Genomic DNA, 20,271 nt, shown 5'->3' on the forward strand with positions numbered 1-20,271 from the left:
GATTTAACTCATATAGATCTGTTTGACACAATCCAACAAGCAACGGTTGGAGGGTAGATATATGCTTTGATAATCGTTGATGATTACACTTGATTCACCCAGGTTCCCTTCTTAGAACATAATAATGACACCTTGGACAAATTTAAGATTATTGCGGATAAAATCTGGGATGAACAAGGTCACAAAAATTTTTTTTTTGTTTTTTTTTGTGGCGATTGTGGAACATAATTTAATAATACTAAAGTTTTTCAGTTTTGTGACAAACTGGAATAATTCAACAATAGGCACCACCGATTACTCCACAAGCTAATGGAGTTGCATAAACAAAGAACACGAATATTTAAGAAATAGCTAGGGTAATACTCCATATAAAAAATTGTATTTAAGATTTTGGGGAGGAGATCTTTTTACAACATGTACCATGTCTATTTAAGATCACGAACTCTTAATACTTCATATGAGTTGTGGTATGGAAAAATACATAGTCCAATTATCTATGTGTCTTTGGAAATAAGTGTTACATCCTTGATGATAAAGAGCAAAAGAGAAAGTTTGATTCCAAAAGTAACGAAGGAATTTTTCTAGGTTATGCTTTTGATAACCGAGGTTCGAGAGTCCATAATCTACAAACCAAAGTCATTGTCGAATCAATGAATGTTATTATTGATGACTTTAGTGATTTCCGTGAAAATAATAAAATCTCTTGCTAAGTTTTCTCCTGCTGAATCAGTAGAAAACTCGAACATACATCACCATTAGCAAAAGTTGTTCAACTATTGCTGATCCTGAGAGTGATGAGGAGAAAACCCCTGACAAAGGTGTCCATATATTGAACAAACTCCTCATAAGCCTCCAAAATGAGTTAAACAACGTCATTCAACCTATGACATCATTGGGGGAAACTAACACTAAAGTTGTTCAAACAAGAAGTCAGGCGCATAACCTTTGTAACTACACGTGTTACTTGTCAAATATTGAACCAAAAAATATTGATGAAGCTCTAAATGATACAACTTGGGTTAAATAAATTCAAGAGACAAGACGTTTGGAAACTTGTTCGTTGTTCTAATAATATTAACATTGTAGGTACACAGTTGATATGTTTAAGAACAAGTCATATGAATTTGGCATTGTTGTCAGAAACAAAGCTAGACTTGTCGCTCAAGTGTACTCTCAAATTAAAGTAATTGACTTTGATGAGACATTTTCTCTTGTACCCCGCCTTGAGTCCATTGGACTTCTTATAGCTTATGCTTGTTTTCTCAAGATTAAGCTTTTTCAGTTGGACATTAAATCTGCGTTCTTACATGGAATCCTTAGGAAGATGTTTATGTCCCTTAACCTAAAGGATTTGAAAGTCAGAAAATCCAGATTATGTCTTCAAACTTAATAACGCATTATATGGATTGAAGCAAGCACCAAAAGATTGGTATGAAAAGCTAATAACTTCTCTCTTCAAGAGGCGGAGCAGATAAAATTCAGTTCACTAAATGAAATGGAAAGGATGTATTGATTGCTCAAATCTACGTAGATGATATCATCTATGGATCCTTCCAAAAAACTGGCCGCAAAATTCCAGTCCCAAACTCCATTACCTAAAATGCCTCCGGTTCCCATTTTTTCCGTTTTAAGAAGGATAATTCAATCCCAAAAGTGAGGAACATAGATAATTTGTTCCGCAAAAAATGACTTTTTTTTTGTCTCTACAACTCCTTATGTTTGTAAGCTAATTTCTAACTTTCAGACTTAATAAAGTCCGAAAGTAATTTCTGACATTCAAATACTTTTGGAAACTGTTTGTACTAGAAAAAACAAGAAAAAAATAGAACCAATTTTTCTTGCGTAAAGTCGGGACCATATGAACTTTAGAAACGATGTAAAAAAATCTCAATGTAACGAGCAACCAATGAACAAAAAGTGAAATTTATAAGTTTCCTTTGTTTGTTTTTGTTTATTTTAAATAGGCTTTAAAAGCCAATTGACCGGGATAGAAAATTCCCTCAGTTATCCACGGGTAGTTCTGTTTCTATATGACTATCAGCTCACTCATTTCGTGTAACGTTATTTTTTCGGCAGAGATTTCCCAGGCCTCTTATTGGGATTTGGCTAGGTGGGCTTGAGTAAAATTTGGGCCGCCTAACGTCTTCCTTAAACAGTCCAACCACTAGTGAGTAGTGGTTTCTGTTGCAGATTCTGTACAGCAGTTTACATGCCTAAACTGAAAAGATGATCAGCTAACAGTCGAAATGGAACATCACCTTCAGCAAATATCGCTGATACCATAAGTGAGCTGCACTGAAATCAGCTGCTGAAAGCGGGCTAAAGTAGCATTTTTTGCAAGAGAAAGTCCTCTCATAAGGTTTTCTTTTCCTGTCACATTCACTTGGCCAACTCACATTCTTTTTTGCAAGATAACAACACAAATTACACTATATTTATCCAGAAACAGTCAATTTTCATTCAATCTTAGACTAAGTAGTTCCGATCGTTGATGCAAAACAAAAAACAATCTTGACTCAAAAAACAAACAGATTCAGATTCATTTGATTTGGATGTAGCTCATGAGGCACAGCAGAAGTTCAAATCCTACTTACTGCATTTCTTCCGAAAGAACAAATGTTACTTTGGGCGTTGGTGAACATAATAGACTCGACCTGGTGAACCTCTTTCGAAATCCCAAATTAGCTTCACATCTTTGCAGACCCATATTAATAGTGCTTGTAGAGTTACTTCTTGCCCATTTTGCAGATTCCTTTGCCGCAGGGAGTTTTGAACCTGCATTGCTAGTATTTGCTGTAGAGTTCCTTCTTGCATAGTTGGAGGCTTTCTGTGCATCTGTTAGTTTTGGAAGACCCCTCTTGGCCTTGGGAACCTCGGGTTCATTATGTACCACATGAGGTCTTTCCGAAGTTGCACTGGAGTCATCTTCAGATCCTTGCGTCCTCACGGTACTAGTACTTGTAGTGTTCCTTCCTGCAGAATTCGAGGATTTCTTTGCAGCAGGTTGTTTTGGACTCGTAGGTATATTAAATCTGACATGAGGTCTTTCCGAATTTGCACTGGAGCCACCACCTTCAGAAGCTTCGGAATTTTCACTGGAGCCACCTTCAGAATCTTCTCTGCAGTACATATCTAGCATGCCACCTAACCAGTCCTCCAACTCTGCATATGGTTCACATTCTTGGAATGTTTGCTTGGTATTGTTTACCATATCATGGTCTCCGACACGCTGAAGAGAAATAAATGGAAGGAAAAAGGTTCAGTAAATTGCAATCCTAATTCTAGTAGTTACCCATACTCCAAAGTCAAAATGCAGTAGGTAAGAAATACAGACGTTTAAGTCAATGTTACAGATATTGCATCTAAGACCATCAAGGACAATTTGAAACTCCTTACCATTACATCAGTCACATCTACAACTCCGATTACACCGCGGCTGTTCTCCGGGTGCTCAATCATGCCTCCAACTCTCTTGTAAGCCTTGTAAAAGTTCATGTTTCGATTAGACCAAGATGAGACAACAATGTGCAAATTTTTATATCATTGGTTGCATCCCCAATCTTGCTATATAAGGTATCCAATAAGTCAATTGCACATCCAGAAAACAAATGGACTACCAACTCACCTCAATTAAACGACCGTGCCAATACAGAAATATCCCGCTATTCATCCGTTCCCATTCTTGCTGGCAATGGCCAGGGATAAGCTGAACAGGTTTCCCCAGGATATTACCATCAAAGATCTTGGTTTTATCCAAAGATTTCGCCACCTGTTAACCTATAATCCATTTTTGAAACACATGGATAAGATGAGTGTAAGAATCATGCACACACATATAAAAATGAATTGAAAGACAAGCATTCTTACATACCAATTAACCTTGAATGAATATCTTCATGCGTGGGTCTAGGAAGATAACTTCAAGGTATGCCCGAAGCGAATAATCCAAAGGCACCTGCAATTATCACATACACAGGCAATTAAAGTTACAGTAGTTAATCACCATTACAATCTTAACCATAGAACAATTGATGGAATGCTGACCTTTTGGGCTAATTGACCAGGACGCGTTCTTCTTGAACGAATCACTATATCGTCGCCATTGACGTCTCCATTACTACTTCTGTGCCATTCCAAACTGAAATCTGAGCCACTCTTTTCTAAATTCCAGATATAAACTTGCGTCCCCTGCCCATTTTCACCAAACAGTGCAAACTTTCCACCAATGAAATATTGATTAAATGGTGAAAACTTCTTCATAATGTCTAGATTGTACTCAGACGTCTGTTCTGACTGAACATTGGTATCCAATTCCATAACAGAACCGATTCTATGATAGCTAACGATCGGCAGCTCTAACTCTGCCTCAGAGTCCTAAAACCAATTGAAGTAGCCAGATTTAGTAAAGGTAAACAACAATAACAAAAAACAATAGAATTTTGTAGGCAATGGTAGCTCACATCATCCTTGTTGCATTCATTGTAAGTCTGTAAAAGGAATGCCACGGAACATGACTCAGTAGTCTGCGTAAGAACAATGACATCGCGCCCCAGTCTGCAACTTTTGGTAACTAAAATCAGTGCAACATACAAAATGAAATGCTCATGGAGCATTAAAGAATTGAAGCTACCACCACACCCTCATAGAATCAAAAGCAAGAAATGAACACTTAAGAAGAAACAAGCATCAGAATAGCAAAATACCTTGAAACCAACCCCATATTTTCCAATTCGCTCTCTATCGTCTTGATGGAATTTTTTGTTTCCAAGAGAGAGCATGACAAGCAATTCATCCATCATCAATTAGTGCTAGCATAGGAATCCTTTCCCCATGCATTTGTGAATGATGATACTCAACTAAAATATCCAATCTGTAAAGTAAAACCCAAAATCTATTAGTACCAGAAACCCCAAAAGTACAACCTGAAGGAATCATTTGTGAGTAAAAATAACATACTTGGTTGCTCTGGCATCCTTGGAGTTGTCAACAATTTCAGCAATTGCACCAAAAATCCAGCCACAGTGTGTCTGGCCAAGGGTTTCAAGGTAAGCTGGACCAGCATGTACATATATTAGGAGAGTTATATATGGGCTCGAGACTGTTGGGTTGAGACCCATCTTCACAGTCTCGAGATTGAGACCCATCTTCAAAGTCCAATGCTTAAACTGTTATAGACAGTCCATTGTAAGGTCGAACTCTAGGGTCTAAAACTAGGGTTGTGTATCTTGTATAAGAGGCAGATTGAATGAATGAAAGACGTACGAACTATTTTGATATATGTGTTTTACAAAATCTAACATGGCATCACGAGCCAGAGTTGATTAACACGAATAAGAAAACCCTAGAACAGTAAACATGGCGGATGATGCAGAATCATCTAAAAGAGGAAAAGAGGTAGAAAACAATATGCAAAAGAAGAAACCAGAATATCATCTGGGATCAAGTGATGGACCAGGGATTATCATCACACCTATTGTATTAAAGGGAGCAAACTATGATGAATGGGCTAGAAGTGAGAAGATCATTGATAGCCAAACGAAATTTGGTTTTGTTGATGGAACCGTCAAAGAACCAACAGAACCTGAGGAGTTAGAGGAGTGGATTGCAGTGCATTCAATGCTGGTTTCTTGGATCACAATACATTGGAGACAAATATTAGATCAACGTTGGGGGATTATGATGATCGAGCATGTTATGGACGCACTTGAAGAGGAGATTTTGTGTTGTAAGTGGAACTCGGATCTGCCAGTTGAAAGCTGCCTTAAGCGAATGCAAACAGAAGAAGACTGAGGAGGTTGCAGTGTACTATGGGAGATTGAACAAGATATGGGATGAGATGGTGACGTACATGAAGATACCAAAGTGTAGCTGTGGCCTGTGCACGTGTAACATTGCAACACAGGTTAGTACGTTGAGAGAAGAAGATTTCTTACACTATTTTTTGATTGGTTTGGATACCATGTATAGCTCCCTGCGTGAACAATTACTGGCAAGAGAACCACTGCCATCTATAGATGTGGCTTATCAAGCTGTGGTTAATTCGGAACGTCTAAAATTGGGGGAAGGAGTTGTGCGTCTCAGACACAGGACAATGTTATGGCGTTCAAGTTCAGTCAGACCAGCGTCCATACAATAATATGTATGATCCTAACAAATTTTGCAAGCATTGTAGCCGAGAAGGGCACTCACAGGAAGGGTGTTTTCAGCTGATTGGATACCCGGAATGGTGGGGTGACAGACAAAGAGGTGGAAGAGGATATGGTCGAGGAGGCCGAACTGGTGGTAGAGCTGGTGGTAGAGGACGTGCTGGTGCCGGTTTTGTGAACAGCAGAGGAGGTAGAGGACAAGACAATATACGTGCGCATAATTTGAACATCTCGGGCAGCAACAACATCATCTCATCCTGCCACTGGATCTTCAGGAGATGCATCAGGACTGACAGGCGTGACTGCAAGTCAAGTTCAGCAGGTTCTTGAATATTTAAATTCAAGAAAAATCAGTTCCCAGCTCCAAGGTAAGACAAATCAAACATCCTGGATTATAGACACAGGAGCTACAAATCATGTCACGTGTAAAAGAGATGATATGATAAATGTGAAAGATATTAGAGCATGTTCGGTGGGACTGCCGGACGGAAAATATGCTCACTCTGAGAAAATAGGAACAGTTATTCTTCCTGGTGGTTTGAGATTGGACAATGTGCTTTATGTGCCACAGATAACTTGTAACTTGATTTCTGTTACACAACTCATTGATGAGGTAGTATGTAATGTTCAATGTACTAACAATTTATGTCTTATACAGGACCGGTTGACGAGGAAGGTGATTGGAGTGGGTGAGCGACGAGGTGGACTATATATGTTCTGTGGTGTGCCTCCAGTTAAAGTGCTTACGGTGAATGAGGATACGTATGAGCTGTGGCATCAGCGATTGGGACATCCATCAGAGAAAGTGTTACAACGGTTACCAGGTCTGGGTAGATTATTGAAGAAAAATAATGATGCGTGTGATTTTGTCCACGTGCAAAACATCGTAGAAGTAGTTTTGCTAGTAGTTTGAGCAAATCCAGTTGTAGTTTTGATTTGGTTCATATAGATTTGTGGGGTCCTTATAAGACGTGCTCGTCGTCTGGAGCACAATATTTTCTGACAATAGTAGATGATTTTTCAAGAGGTGTGTGGATTTATTTAATTCAAAGCAAAACTGAGGTTGCAACGATATTTCTTAACTTTATTGCGCTTGTGAAACGTCAATTTGGTAAAGAAATCAAAATTGTTAGAAGTGATAATAATGAATGAATTTAATGCATTGCGTGGCTATTTTAAACTAATGGAATAGTTTTTGAGACATCCTGTGTAGGAACACCTCAACAAAATGGAAGAGTTGAGAAAAACATCAGCACATAATGAATGTGGCAAGAGCTTTGAGGTTTCAAGCAAATTTACCGATCAGATTTTGGGGAGAATGTGCTTTGACAGCAGCGTATTTGATTAATCGAACGCCTACACCGGTTCTAAATAACAAAACTCCATATGAAGTTCTATTTGGGAAACCGGCACCATATAGTCAGTTGAAAGTATTTGGTTGCTTGTGTTATGCACATGATCAAAGTAGTAAAGGGGATAAGTTTGCAAGTCGAGGAAGAAGGTGCGTCTTTCTGGGTTATCCTTTTGGGAAGAAGGCATGGCAAGTATATGACTTAGACAAAAGACAATTTTTAGTTTCAAGGGATGTAGAGTTTCATGAACATCAGTTTCCTTACATATCTAGGGTACCTGATCAGCCAACTGAGATAGTTCAGGCTAATAATGACGTGTGTTGGAGTGATGATGAAGAAATAGTGCAGCAAGAGAACCCAGAAGATATTACTGAGAACCCAACTTACATTACTGAGGACCCGGAAGACATACTGCGAACCCAGAATATGTTACTGGGAACCAGGAAGGTATTACTGCGAACCCAGAAAACATTACTGGAACCCGGAAGACATTACTGAGAACCTGGACGATGATACTGAGAACCCAGAATATATTACTGAGAACCCTGTGGTCTCGAAGGAAGTGACGGAAGCTAGTATGGGTAAAGGAAGGAGACAGAAGATTCCGTCTAGTCGGCTCAAAGGTTTTGTAACGCACACTGTACGACAAAATAGTCCATCCCATGCTCACTCTCCACAATCATCATCCTCAGGTACGCCGTATCCTTTGACGTATTATGTTAGTTGTGATAAATTCTCTACAGTTCATAAAAAGTTTCTTGCAGCAATTACTGCTGGGTCTGCGCCTAAAAATTTCAAAGAATCCATGAAGCATCCAGGATGGCGTAAGGCAATGGCAGAAGAAATACGAGCTTTGGAAGAACAAGGAACATGGGAATTAGAAGAATTACCGCCGGGAAAGAAAGCTCTTGGTAGTAAATGGATTTACACAGAGAAGTATGATGAGAATGGACAGTTGGTGCGGCTCAAAGCTAGACTGGTGATCTTTGGGAATCATCAAGTAGAAGGGTTGGATTACAATGAGACATTTGCACCAGTGGCGAAAATGACGACAGTGCGAACTTTCCTAGCTGTGGCAGCAATTAAGAATTGGGAAGTGCATCAGATGGATGTACATAATGCATTTCTTCATGGAGACTTGGAAGAAGAAGTGTATGTAAAAATACCACCTGGATTTTCTCAAGGTAAGTCTAATATGGTGTGTAGGATGAAAAAATCTTTATATGGTTTAAAGCAGGCTCCTCGATGTTGGTTTGCAAAATTGTCTGCAGCTTTGAAGAATTATGGGTTTCGGCAATCATATTCCGATTATTCTCTTTTTACCATGACTAAGGGAAAAACCCAACTTAATGTTTTGGTATATGTGGATGATTTGATTTTTGCGGGTAATGATTTAGTTGCGCTTGATCAATTCAAACTTTACTTGGGACAATGTTTCAAGATGAAAGATTTGGGAAAGTTGAAGTATTTTCTGGGTTTGGAGGTGGCATGAAGTGCACAAGGTTTTTATATGTGTCAACGCAAATATGCGTTGGATATCATCATGGAGGCAGGTTTATTAGGTGCAAAACCTGCAGAATTTCCAATGGAAACTAATCATCGTCTTTCTTTGGACAAAGGAGATTTGTTCACGGATGTGGAAAAATATCGAAGACTGATTGGGCGTTTAATCTATTTGTCCGTGACTAGGCCAGACCTAGCATATGCTGTTCATATTTTGTCTCAATTCATGCAACTGCCGAGAATAGCACATTGGGAAGCGGCTCTTCGTGTGGTTCGATATTTGAAGAAGAATCCTGGGCAGGGAATTTTGTTGCGCTCTGATAGTGGTCTTGATTTGAAAGGATGGTGTGACTCAGATTGGGCTGGTTGTCCCTTAACTAGACGCTCGTTGACGGGTTGGTTTGTTCTTCTTGGCTATTCTCCAATATCCTGGAAAACTAAGAAGCAACATACTGTTTCTCGTTCGTCAGTTGAAGCGGAATATAGATCTATGGCGGCGGCGACGTGTGAATTAAAATGGCTGAAAAAATTACTGGGTGATTTGGGAGTTCATCATCCACATGGAATGCGACTTCTCTGTGATAGTCAATCGGCTTTGTATATTGCTCAGAATCCAGTTTTTCATGAAAGAACAAAGCATATTGAAGTTGATTGTCATCTGGTTAGAGATGCTATCATGCATAAGCTTATTACGCCTTCTTACACTCCTACAACAGTGCAATTGGCGGATATTTTTACTAAATCTTTAGGGAAAGCTCAGTTTCAGTTTCTTATTTCCAAGATGGGCATGTGTGATCTCCATGCTCCGTCTTGAGGGAGGGTATTAGGAGAGTTATATATGGGCTCGAGACTGTTGGGTTGAGACCCATCTTCACAGTCTCGAGATTGAGACCCATCTTCACAGTCTCCAGATTGAGACCCATCTTCAAAGTCCAATGCTTAAACTGTTATGGACAGTCCATTGTAAGGTCGAACTCTAGGGTCTAAAACTAGGGTTGTGTATCTTGTATAAGAGGCAGATTGAATGAATGAAAGACGTACGAACTATTTTGATATATGTGTTTTACAAAATCTAACAACATAACTTTTGCAGACACCTTTTCTCTTTGGGTTCTTGGATGTTGATCTACCTGCTGCATAGTCACAAACACAAGTAAAACCCTAAGATTCCTAAACAATTTTAGACAGAAACAAACACATATGAAGATCTGTAGAAGAACAATTTTTTACCATCAGGAGAAACCAAGTTCTGCTTTCTTTTGTTCACCATACTTACAAGAGACAATGAAAAAAGTTCTAAAGTGATTTAAGAGAAAACACAGAAGAGTGAAGAGCCTAACAGAGAAAATGAGAGAGGGTAGTTTAAGAGAGAGATGGGGAAAGAGAGTTATAATAGAGCAATCACTCCCCATTTCCTCTTCTAGTAAGAAAATTTGAATTTTGTTAGCTTTCATTGTACGTACTTACCCAGAAGAAGAAATGGGTATCTCAGCAAATTTGAAAATTGGTGTGTAATCAGTGTGACTGTACATGAGTAACGGCTATATTCAATTCACTTGTCACCTTTATCAAGGTTTATTATATTGTTGTTGCAAGGAATAAAAGAAGCATTATACCAGTTACACATTGCTCAAGGGAGGGTGTAGCAATCAATCAAGGTCTATATTGTTGTTATTAGGGTCTAAATCTCAGAGCTTCAACAATGCTATAAACTCAGGGGATGTTTGGCTTTGGGTTTATGCAGATAAATTCTTTCAACAAAATCTAGGATGTTCTGTGTCTCAGAATAAGAGAAAATACAGAGTGACAATTTAATAAAAATTGACATAAATATCAGAACAGGCGTCATCTATGAGTTTTGGAAGACAGAATATTTATCTTACAGATTAAGGCTTTGGAAGCCATTACAACATATCTTGCACAAAAAGATAGTTTTCCAAATTGGACTTAAAACACATTTCTACTTAATTTTGTTGTTCGTTTTGAACTCAGTCGAAGCACACCCCAGGGACTAACTCATCTTCAGGAGTTTCACAATCGCCCCTAAGAGGTGGCATGTCGCAGAAGTACCTACATTGAACAAAACATATGTAATGAGTTTCTTCCGTGAGAGCTAATATGGAAAGTTAGAAGGAACGGGTACATATAATACTGTACCATTTTTGGGATGGCGATTCAGTCCTGTAATCGGTTGTCAGTATCCTCCACTTTCTGCACTCTTCGTACTGAACCCATTCATTATCTGGTTTATATTCCGCTTTCTTCTTTCCCTGGATGAATTGAAGTCATACAAGTGAAACAGCATGAAGGGATTAGCACATAAGCAATTAAACATTTTCTGCATAAACAATTTGACAAATCAAAACAGGTTACCTTCTTTTCTCTAAGTTGTTCAAAATGTTCATCCCAATACTCATCTGTTCTGTCACCCAACCAGTCCTCCAACATTGTATATGCTGGGGATTCCTGAAAAGCTTGCTTGGTGTTGTTTATTAAATCATGATTCCCATCGCGCTGAAGAAAAAGAAGTTATCATGAGTCAGTGCCAGAAAGTTGTCCGTCTTTGGTTGAGAAAATACACAGCACCGTTGCGATATTTGAGAAATTGAGAAGATAATAAACTGCCATGCAAAGAATTAAGAATCAGTATCGTACCATTACTTCGGTAACATCTGCAACAATAATTACTCCTCGACCCACATCAGAAGTATGCATCATACCTCCGACTCTCTTGTAAGCCTAAGGAAGAGAGCAGGATAATTACACGAAGGATCAGGTAGTGTCACACGCATTTTCATACACAAGCAATGGAAAATTTTCCTTATGTTTTTTAAGAAACAGGAAATACTAATTCAATAAAGTACAAAATCTCATTTCACAAAACCCGTAATACAAAAGATTTGTTCACAGAAATTTTGATATAAAAGAAAGTTATAAGGTTCGGAATTTGTGACAGAGGCATAATGAACTAAGGGCATGCCAAGGCATGATACAGATGAGAACTAAAAAGTTACCATGATATGCAGCAATAGCTCACCTCAATTAATCGCCCACGCCAGTACAAAAACATTCCACCATTCATCAACTCCCGTTCTTTCTGACGGCGGCCAAGAATGAGCTGAATAGGTTTTCCCATGATATCACCCCTTATGATCTTGGTCTCATTCAGGGATTTTGCCAATGGAAAACTTTTAACCTTAACATTCCATCAAGTAAGCAAATAAGATATCTCAGATCACTGCATGGAAGTTATAAGAACATACAAAATGATGATATGAAATAAGTACTCACCAGTGAACCTTGAACATATATTTTCATTCGTGTATTCAAGAAGACGACCTCAAGATATGACCGCAGTGAGTAATCTAATGGAACCTGAGTTAATTAGCGACAACACTATCAATTAATAACATAAATAACTTGATTACCATCAACATTGAAACAAAACGAAATGTAAGTATGACTAACCAACCTGTTTGCTAAACTGTCCAGGACGTTTTCTTGCCCTTCTAGAACGAATCAGTATGTCACCTTCTTCGCTAGAATCCCCATCATCGTTATATTTTGTCCACTCAAGATGACATTCTGATCCCCACTCCTCCAAATTCCATATGTAAATTTGAGTTCCTTGGCCTTCTGCACCAAATAAGCCCAACTTTTCACCAATAAAATATTCATTAAATGGTGAAAATTCCTTTGTAGCTGTAAGATGGTATGCGATAGTCTCTTCGGAGTGAACACTTCTGTCCACATCCATGTATATGCCATGTCTTTGGTAAGAGACAACTGGTAGTTCTAGGTTCTACAGTAACATTGAACTGGTTAGTTTACTAAACCAAAACAAAAAACTAGAGATTGCAAGAGTTGCTTGGTTACAAACTCACATCTTTTCCTTCATTTGAAGATTGAGAGAGAAACGCTACGGATCTTGTCTCAGCAGTTTGCGTAAGTACGATCACGCCTAGGAAAAACATTAGGAAATCAGCACAAAGGAGTTATATTATCTCTATGAACAACTGTGTTTTACAAAAAAAAAGTTGAAGTGCACCCTTTATATGTGAGTGAACTAAAAATCTAATGGAATCATTCATCAAACATTCACCCACTTCGAAATAAACATGCACTCCAGTTAAAGTTGGTCCAATGTGAAATTAAATTCAACAGAATGGAGTAACCATGAAGAGCACAAAAATTTGACATGTATAAACAGGTGGACCTCTTTCATTGACAAACAAAAGTTTTTTACTGAACATACAAGGCTAGTGTTACCAAAGCCCCAAACGATCATAGAGATAATACATTAAAACAGTTCATTAACAACATGAAAGCTACATACCTTAAATCCTATGCCGAATTTTCCAATACGATCCAAGTCACTTTCAACAGGTTTTTTGCACCCAAATGACAGCATTGCGATTAAATCCTCATGAGCCATACCATGACCATCATCAATGATTAACAACATTGGAATGCCCTTGTCATGTGTTTTTGAATATTGGAGTTCCACTGATATCTTAATCCTGAGCAGAATACACAACACAATGTAAGTTTTCCCAGGAAAGCAAGTACTACTTGTTATTAAATAAGTAACTAATGGGGTAGCTATACAAACTAAATCTAAATCACTACAGTGTAGGAGTCTAGAATTAGGTAGCTGTAGAAACAACAAAGATAGCTAAAAAGAAGAGCGATTACGTACTCGGTTGCCTTGGCATCCCTGGAATAGTCAACAAGCTCAGCTATTGCACCAAAACACCACTCAGAATGAGCATTTCCAAGAGTGTTAAGGTAACTTGGATTGGCACGCACAAAGTTTTTCTTCACACAATCATCTTTGTTCTTAGAGATCTTATTAGACTTGGAAGCTTTTTCCACAAATTCACAAACCCAATGATCAGGAATAGCCTTGGCAGTATGGGACAAACAGAAAAGATAGAAAATAATTAACATGGAACATCAGTCAGAAAGCAGCAAAGGCATCTCATACAAACACGGAGAAACCCAATTCTACAAAGAGAGTAGAGTAAGTTACTTGGAGAAGCATGTGCATTGGCATCTTTTCCTTTCTTTGTAGGCTTTCTCGGCTTTCGCTTAACCAAACTCCTGGTAGTATCAGATTTTGCTGGAACGCTCGATGGACCTAGAGAGAATATTACAAAATCAACATCAATTAGAAAGCAGCAAAAGAACCATCTCATACAAAGATAAAGGGAGAAATGCCATTTTATGGAGAGGGTGGAACTTTCACCAAAATCAACACAGCTTATCAAATTCATTACCCTGAGTAGTCCGAGTTACAGACCCTTCCTTGGATCTGCCTCGTTTCCGCTTAGCTGAACCACAACCATTGCTTTCACAAGCCTCACAGCTCTTTGCTGTAAAAAATTTCACAATCTCAAAGAATCAAAATCAAGCATTACAAAAAATCAAAACAAAAAACATATCAGATAATGTAGAGATTAGTAGAATAAGTTATTACCATGGGGGCTGACCACATTTCTTCTTGCTCTCATCATTTCTGATCAAAACTTAACTTTTAGATTATCACTCCAAAACAAAAAAAATATCTCTGTTTCTGCTCAAATGAGAACCCCTTTTCCTTGTAGAATCCCAAAAAGTAACAAGATTATCACTGCTCAAAAGAAAAACCCTTCCTTTAGTTTAGAAAGTAAAGAATAAAATAAACCCCCTTTTTCCAAGAAGCCCAGATGAAACAAAATTGGTCTGAAAGTAAAGAAGAGAAAGTAGTACCTTGTTTTTCTTCTTCTGGTAATACAATTTTGAAAGCAAATAAAGTAGAGATTTTTATTAAGAACCCCCATCTGCTCTCTGCAAAATTTCTTCTTTTGGTTCATCATCAAGTACACATGCTCTGTCTCATTCAAACGGCCATTGTCCTTCTATGTAACAATCTAATGGGTGTTTGATTTAAGTAGAAATTGATCGTTTAATCCTTTTTGAGTGGGCTTTGGATGCTTTAGTCCTGTGCTCCAAGGCCTAGTACACGTTAGTCCAAATTATCCCCGTGTAGACAGTTTGGTCCATAATCTGGACGAGTTAATCCAAATTTATACCGATTCAACATTTCTCGAATTTTTCTAGTACCAAAATTGTCCTTTCAGAGTTATATACGTTTTTAATTGTTTGATTTTAGATCTCAGATTTCAGGTGAGATTCAGAGAGAGCGAGATAAAGAGAGATCGAAATACATTTTGTAAGGAGATTCGTTGGATTAACTCATTTCATCTCAGATGCAAACCCTAAGTTTATCGATGAGTCTCTCTGTTAGGATTCATTTTTCAATCTCATTGATGAACTCCAAACGCTTCTGATAATTCCAATTCCGAAATTCCTTCCTCTCTGGTACGAGTAAACCTTATTTTCCTTAAATTTTAGTATCTCTTAAGTAAATTCTAATCACTGATTGTGTGTTTAGGTAAATAAATTGAAAAACAATCATGTCTAGTTCTTGGATACAATTTCTCTCTTTAAACCTCCAAATCAGAAGTCGGAAGCGGCTTTGGATTGTAATCAAATTAACGTATGATCTAATAAATTGATGGTATGATTTATCGAAAGATGTAGCTCTACAAGTTAGTCATTTTCTAATAAGTTTCCGATGATGAAAAATGAAAACCTTAATTATTGACAATATTTTATTGTTTTGTTATTTAGTTGAATTATCACTCTTAGGTCTTAACATTATCCAATTACAAGGATGGAGACACTATTAGACAGGGTCGTAGTTGACAAATTTGATTTGAAATTCAATAAAAATGGATGAATCATTTCTAGTTATATACGAATCTGACTAGGTTCCAATTTATGGATAATTCTGAAAAATGCATATTCCTTTTCTTAGTGTACATTTTTTTTGTTTGGTTTCACTCATGCAAACGTTTTGTTTTTGGTTTCTTAATGTATATTTTTTGTTTGGTTTCACTCGTACACACAACTGTTCCAAAGTATCTAATATAAAGATCCAAATTTCTTTTGTGCAACTCGTTGTACATTGATTTTCTTTTAAGTATCTTTTAATGTTGGATAGATTGTGGGATGTTAAAATAGGAGAGTAGGTTGTAGACCAGTGTCATAACTTGCTCTACCCACCCTGTCTTTTTGTATGACCGAGGCTAATTGCTTCATTTTAGTTCCATTATTTTCATACCAAATAAACATTTTTTTATATGATAACAGGTTCATTGTTCCAATTGCTATTTAACGTGTACAATATATGTATATAATTAAGTACCACATTTATCTCTAGTCTCTACTATTAATCATTTCATCATCATTGTTGGTCATAATTATTCATCAGTAGATGGAACTTAGGAAAGGATAGTTTTCTACAATATCAGCAAGTGTTTTAGGTAGTCATTTTTTATAGAAAATGTGACTATAATGTGCCCTGCTTATCCAGCAGTAAGCTAGCCATTGGCTTGAAAATTCTTTGTTTCCAATTCTGCTTCTTTTGAGATCAAGATTAGGTGCTATAAAAAAGGATGTGTTATAACATCTGAGTTGTCTATATTCAGTTAATGTACCACATAATAAAGGGATACTGTGAAAAATTAGTTTAATTTATTCTCGAAAATGACTTTAGTCACCATCGACGTGACATACTAGAGCTGGTAGACTTTGTTCTTGTATCCACCTTTTAATTGATTCTTAGAGTTACATAAAGAGCTTTCATGTTAGAAGGTTTTGATCGAGAGCTAGTTACTAATTTTAAGCTCTTCTTGTTATGTGTGGTTCCTCTTCTTGTTTTGAACTTACTACCTTTGTTATTTGGATTTGTAGCCTTTAGTCACTTCAAGAATGCTAGGGATTAGGGTTTTGTGTCCTAGTTGAGTATATAATGCACTCCATGGAACCCAAACTTTTGCCTGCTGCTGTTGATGTTTCCTACTATCTGCAAGTGATGTTTATGTATCATTTGGTGTGTTATGTATTGAGATACTATTGGTTGAACAACTCCTTTCCACTTTTGTGTCTGGTATTGAAAGGTGTTTGTTTCAGCAATTGTCAAATTTGTCACCTTTTAATTTTTAGTTCAAAATTTATACTTGCACATGTGAAAAAATGAGTACATAAGTATCGGCTTTCATTTGTAAATCCGAAAATCTTTCTTTTATGTGTTGTGAATAAAGAATCTACTCTAATTCTATTGATTGTTAACATGTACATAGTTGTACACATGTTGATTGTTAATGTGTACATAGTTATACACCTGTTGATTGTTAATGTGTAAATGACTGTACACCTGTTGATTGTTAATGTGTAAATGATTGTACACCTGCTCATAATTAATGGTACAGAACGGTATTATGCCATGATGTATTACTATTGATTTTGATACATCCAATCATGTGTGTACGGGTGGTAGATCTTGCTGATTTTGACATGGAAAAATCAGATTTTGATGGACAAAAGTATGTGACTGACCTCGTAACCAAGCATAACTTGGTGATGCATACTGTTCTGGTGTATGACTTTAATTGTATTTCTTTTTCTCATATTCCCTGTTTACTACTTTTAGTTATTTCATTCAAGATATCATGAGGCAAATATCCAAGATATGTTAATTTTATTTTCATTCTGTTAACAGACGAGCATTGATTAAAGTTGGATTCTCTCTCGATTTTGCTGCTTCCTACATAGCCTGTGAGGCAAAGATTTAATCTAGTACCTATCCTCCACAACAACTTTTAACTTATCATTTCATCAGTCAATCAGCGTAAGGAAAAATCTAAGGCATCTGTAAGTCTTCATGAACTGCTTAGGAGTGGTCGTGCGATATGAACCACTATTTTTATTATAACCTCTTGAAGTTGCTATTGTTTTACCATTTCAGAGCTTTGATAAAAACAAAGCTGGAAGATTTCGTCTGGACGGGTTCATATCATTTTCTATATTCTTGCAATTTGCTCGGTATGTTTTCTAAAACTCAGTATGATGATCAAGATTAAATCCTACATATAGAAATGGGAATGTGTTCATTGCTTCACTGGAGTATCTATGTTGTATGTGTTTCACTAATTTTGATTCCTAATATTTTCTTCTACCTGGTTGTGTGAGTTTTAATGGCCAAGTGATGCTTCATCCCGAGTATTACAAGTTTAAGATTCATTGCATGTTAACGTGTATATAGATGTACACATGTTGATTCTTGATGTGTACATAATTGTACACATGTTGACTAATGTAGACATATTGATTCTTAAGGTGTACATAATTGTACACATGTTGATTTTTAATCTGCATATAATTATACACCTTGTGATCGTTAAATGTACACATGATTGTACACATGTTAATCGTATGTTCCATATTTTCATGTCACTGAGATTGTTCATGCAACTTAGAACTTTTTTCTAATTGTTGTACATTGTATCAGTCCAGCAATTTGAATTTTCTTAACATACAGTTGTACACATCTTTGTGGGATTATGGGTCACTAGACTAGTTAGTTGGTGATGGCTTTGTAAACATTAAATTTCATTCTAATGAATTGGTTAGATAATGTATTTGTTGTGTTTGAAACCGCAGGACACCTATATTGGAATAAAATTAGGCTGCAGCTGAAACGAAACAAGTACGACACTGTGAGAGGGCACACAATATGATTAGATGCCATTACAGGGAGAAGGAAAGCTTGAGGATGCACCCGAAGTGTGCGCGCCACACTCCCTGTGATTGTAAGCTAACTTTACAGGTATTAAATCCTACTTTTTTCCCTTTCCGCCTTGTAACATGTAGCATTATTTGGCTCATAACATTTAGAATTGTAAAAAGAGTATGCTAGACTTCCTTAAACTACTATCAATCCATGTTGATTGTTAATGTGTACATAGTTGTACACATGCTGATTATTGATGGTACATAATTATATCCAATTTTTTTCCTTTTGTTTCATATATTAAATTTAGGGACACATAAGCTCAAAATGGTAGAGGGCCAAACCTATTATATGGTTTGCGGAGGTTGATAGTTCAAATCCATCTGAGTTTCAATGTTATGTTTATTCAATGTGGATAGTGTTATTGGTACTTAGGTAGTCGATTCAAGTTGTATGTGTGTAAAAGCTGGTGCACCTTGTCTTGTCTCATGAATATATGGCTTGCTTTATGAGTATAAATGTTGTAATTTCTGGATTTTGTATATGTGTACATAGTTGTACACCATTGTCCTGTCTCATGAATATATGTCATGTTTAGTTGGTATGAATGTTGGATTTTAGGATTTTTGTAGATGTGTATATAGTTGTATACTATATATCGTCCCAACTCACTGATATGTTGCCTGTTTTGCAGGTGTGGATATTGGATTTTCTGTATTTTGTAGATGTGTACATGGTAATATACTAATATCCCATCTCATGGATGTATCGCCTATTTTGGATTTTCTGGATTTTTGCAGATGTGTACATAGTTGTACACCAGTGTAAATTAAAAAAAATTAAAAATTAAAATTATATAGTCATATGGGTACTCTTTTTGTAGATTTAGTAAAGAGCTTTCCAAATATATAAAGTTTGTGAATTTTAGACGAGCGGTTCGAAAGATAAATTGTTTTTTAATTAATTCTATGTCATCATAAATCACTTTGGACTAAACTGCAAATATTTGGACTAAATTGTAAATGATAAGGGTTATTAATGTATGTTCCATATTTCAAATAAATAAAGGACTAATTTGTATCTAGTTGAATCGGTGTGGACTAAATAGTATATTTGGATGGGATTCTGGACTAAACCGTATTTTCCCCTTGATTTAACGGTTATTTTGTGATCAGCAGCAATAAAAAGGGTTTGGGGCAGTTCTGATGCAGACAGGCTTTAGGTTTTTGGCATAGAAGAGGAAAGGAGAGGACTGATCATATGGTCAAAGAGTTGGAACTTGGAAACATGCTCTAATCTGAGAAACAAAAAAAAATCCAACACCCAAATTTACGTGGCAATCATTCAATGGTGCACACCATCTCTGTTGGTTCCACTGTTCTCAGAAGAGTTCACTCCTTTTTAAGGTGCAGCCTCTTTGCCGTAACGATTTCATAAATCTGAAATTCGCGTCCAAAACGCGCTACAATTTAGAGATGTTCCTAAGGGAAATTCCTACGCTAATGAACAAAAAATATGGAATTGCATAGTAGATCTATATTCTCTCTCTATTCTCCCACCCAATCTCTTTGCCGGAAATTGTCAATGTTTACTGTTCTTCAATTCTGAGTTCTAATGGCTACTACAAATCACCACAAACTATACTATTGCA

General features: G+C 36.9%; 2 pseudogenes; both read right to left on the reverse strand.

Moving 5' to 3' along the window:
• Positions 1-2,590: 2,590 nt before the first annotated feature.
• Positions 2,591-5,144, reverse strand: LOC113295471 (annotated as a pseudogene).
• A 5,676-nt stretch (positions 5,145-10,820) lies between these two features.
• On the reverse strand, positions 10,821-14,892 carry LOC113328226 (annotated as a pseudogene).
• Between the last annotated feature and the right edge of the window lie 5,379 nt (positions 14,893-20,271).

The sequence above is a fragment of the Papaver somniferum genome, chromosome 1, assembly GCF_003573695.1.
Source record: "Papaver somniferum cultivar HN1 chromosome 1, ASM357369v1, whole genome shotgun sequence".
NCBI classification, from domain to species: Eukaryota; Viridiplantae; Streptophyta; class Magnoliopsida; order Ranunculales; family Papaveraceae; genus Papaver; species Papaver somniferum.